The 3,400-nt window shown below is 56.1% G+C and overlaps 1 long non-coding RNA gene across 1 annotated transcript; it reads right to left on the bottom strand.

The window, feature by feature from the left end:
• Positions 1-226: 226 nt before the first annotated feature.
• On the bottom strand, positions 227-2,857 carry LOC144382808 (uncharacterized). Its single transcript, XR_013450215.1, has 3 exons — positions 2,667-2,857; positions 903-1,090; positions 227-779 (listed from the first exon to the last, which is right to left on the bottom strand). It is a non-coding gene; the product is annotated as an uncharacterized LOC144382808 (long non-coding RNA).
• Positions 2,858-3,400: the final 543 nt, after the last annotated feature.

Below are 3,400 nucleotides of genomic sequence, written 5' to 3'. Positions count from 1 at the left end.
CCTTGGTCTCTCCCTCCCTGTGGATTCCCCACTCCCCCCTATCAGCTGGGCACAGATCTCTGAGGCCTGGGAGTGGGGGGCAGGGGAGCTGGGGGTGCCCCTTGGGACTGAGAACTTCCTCTTCCTCCTTGGGAGTGGTAGTCAAGTGCCAGCTTTGGGCTTGGCCATAATCATGTCCCTGGGGGGCCTTGTGGGGAGGGGGACATCAGGAAGTGGCAGTAAGATGGATTCCACACTCTCTTTCCCAGAGTCCCTGGGGGAGGGGGGTGCAGGGTGACAGTTTTCAGACAAGCTCACAAAGCCACAGTGCCCCAGGGCTGGGAGGGTCATTCCTTTTGCTCCCCAGTGAACAGATGAGGAGACTAAAGGCCAGGTCCCCAAATTCATCCAGTCACATAGGGGCAATGAGGATGAGAAGCAAGGGCTCCTGGCTCATCGCCTCGGTGACCTCCCTCGTTGTGCAATCTCCACACTTTCCTGCCAGGCCTCCTCTCCTCACCCTGAACAGATTGGGAAATTGCTGGAGAATCTGAAGCTTTCTGAGTCATGGGTGGGGGGGGGCGGTTGTCAGGCCCACAGATCCCACTATCCCCCCCACCCCAGCCCAGAATTCAGCCCAGAATCCTGATCAGCAGAGGCAGGAAGGATACTTCCCAGGGCAGGGGCTGGGCAGCCGATCTTGTCCTCCGATGCGCAGTCTGCCTGAGCTCCCTCTCCATGGCCAGGAGTAGGGAAAAGTCACCTTCTCCTTTGTGCTTGCACCAGTCACTTCCCCTTTCCTGAGTTAAGATAGGAGGGTCAGGGGTCACCTACATGGAGCCCCCAACACAAGGGAAACCCTCTGAAAACAGGGTTGCATAGAGCCAAGGGATGATAGCCGGCGGGGCGGGCACTAGCCTTACCCCTCGTGATAGATGAGGAAACCATCCTCAAGAGGCCAGATGCTTCCAGAGGGAGCCAAAGGCCAGCCAAGAATTCCACCCCCAGCAGGAAATGAGCATCAGATGCTGGTTGGGAGTGTTCCTGGCCAGCTGCTGTCCCATTTGCCATCTCCCCAGGGGATGGGCAGGGGAGACCAGGCCAGCTCCACCTGGAAGAGAGGACAGCAGGCAGAAACCGACTGGCAACAGACCTCCCCAGGCCAGCCCAGAAGTCAAGTGTGCCGGCACCGGGCCGGGCCGGGAGCAGTGGCCAGCTCCTTGCAGGCAACCTGGGGCCTCAGAAGTCCAGGACCCATGTGCGCTGGCCTCCCTGCCCTCTGCTCAGACATGATGGCGGACCAGTTTTTTGAATTGTGATAAAATACATGGAACCAAATTTACCATATTGACCTTTTTAAGCATACAGTTCAGGGACATTTACATTATTATGCAACCACCCCACCATCCATCTCCAGGACATTTCTCACCCTGCAAGAATGAGACCCCAGACTTATAACACTATTTCCCCTTTCCTTCTTCCCTGAGCCCCTGGCAATCACCGTTCTACTTTCTTTTCATAAATTTGACTATTCTAAGTAGCTCATAGAAGTGGAATCCTAACAGTATTATCCTTCTGTAACTGGCTTATTTCACTCAGCATAATGCCCCCAAGGTCCCTCCATGTTGCAGCAGGTGGCCGATTTTCCTTCCTTTCTAATATTGAATAATATTTCATTGTTTATCAGTGGACGCTGGGGTTGCTGCCACCTCTTGGCTATTGTGAATAATGCTGCTTTGAACATGCGTGAGCAAATACCTAAGACCCTGCTTTCAATTCTGTGGGTAGACATCTGATTTTGTTGACCTCCGCAGGTGCCAAGCTCTGTCCTAAGTGCTTTGCGTGCATTAACTGATTTCGTCACACCACCTTAGGAAATGGGTACTCCTTAGTTATTCCCTTTTCACAGATGAGCAGAACAGGTTCACTCATGTGCCAGTGGGTATGGAGCTCAGGGTGCCATCAGTAAGCACTGCGCTCTATTGCTTCTCCCCCAGTCTGAAATGCAGCTTGACATACTTAAGTCAGACTCAAGTAAAGGCTGCCAGAGCAGAGAGCTGAGATGCAAAAACGGGAGGTTTTATTGCCCTCCACTTCTTTTTCGTCTCTGAAAAAAAATATCCCCAATCTCTTTGGTCAATGACTTGTTCGGTCAATTACTTGAGTCTTCACCTTCAACCTGTGGGGCAGCAGGTGGGGCCAACTCCGTCCTGGCAGCCCAGCCGGGTTGGGCCAGAGAATAATACAGGGCAGTGTGTGTGTGTGTGTGTGTGTGTGACTGGTGGTGCTCCCTCTCCTCTGTCTCCCCGCTGCCTGAGAACCTTGCTGGGGACGCTGCAGGCAGAAGGAGAGTGTGGTTTGGTGCGGGGCGTCAGCGGGTGCAAAGGCCCGGGAGGGCATTGCATGGGAATGAAGGGGCTGTGGGTCACTGGGCCTGGCTACCCTGGGAGCACCTGGCCAGGGTGCCTTGATCACAAGGGGAGGGCTCCCCAGGACTGGGAAATGAGGCCATTCCAGGATATCACGGAGCCCTTCCCCCATGGCCAGGCCCACTTCCCTCTGAGAGATGACTTGCACTTCCCCCCACTTCCACCCCAGCCCCACTGCTTCCTTTACTTCCCAGGCCAGCCATCACCTGACCCAGGATCCCTCCTAGGGCCTCTTGTTTCCGGGGATACCCCACTCACCAGCTGCACTGGGCAGAGCCATTGTACCCCCTGGTGATAGATGAAGAAACTGAGTCTCAGAGTGGTAAGCGGACACCAAGTTTGAGGCCTTGAGGCTGTGGTCCCTGCTACCACCCGGCCTTCCCCAAAAGGGGAAGTCACTTGCTCCGGGGTATTTGAAGCCGCACCGGACCTCAGCCAGGGTCTGCTGACCTCCCCAGGGACCACGGGATGCCCAGGGACAGCTGACCCGGAACCTCCCTCACAGGGCATCCCCGCCTACGAGGGCGATCACCATACCAGGTGTTTACCAACAGAGAGTGCCCCTCCCTCCACCCATGGAGGAAGCCAGGTCATGTGGTCCTTTTTGTGTCTGGCAGATGGAGAAACTGGTGAGGGTAAGTGGCTTTTGCGCGAGTCCCAGGAGGCTGGCCCACCTCAAGTCGGGCGCCCTGGCCGGCAGTGGTGGAAGGTGGCCAAGTTCAGTTCCCACCTCTTCAGACCTGGATTTCCAGGAAAACAGCCGAGGAAACTTGCTCCCCATCAGGCCCCACCCAATGACAGAGGCAAGTCACGTGGCAGGAGCTCCCTGGGAATCCCAGCATTTCAGGGGCCTGGCCAGGCCAGGAGGGGAGCAAGGCTGCCCCCCAAACCCTCAGGGCCTGGGTGTTGGGAACTCCTCCTCCGATAAGACAGAGAGGACACCCCGCAGCTCTGGGCTTCTGGACTTTGGAGAAGGAAGGCATAATGGTGGG

The sequence above is a fragment of the Halichoerus grypus genome, chromosome 8, assembly GCF_964656455.1.
Source record: "Halichoerus grypus chromosome 8, mHalGry1.hap1.1, whole genome shotgun sequence".
Lineage (NCBI taxonomy): Eukaryota > Metazoa > Chordata > Mammalia > Carnivora > Phocidae > Halichoerus > Halichoerus grypus.
Note: the sequence above shows the minus strand (reverse complement) of the source record. Positions and strands in the feature narration are given on the sequence as shown.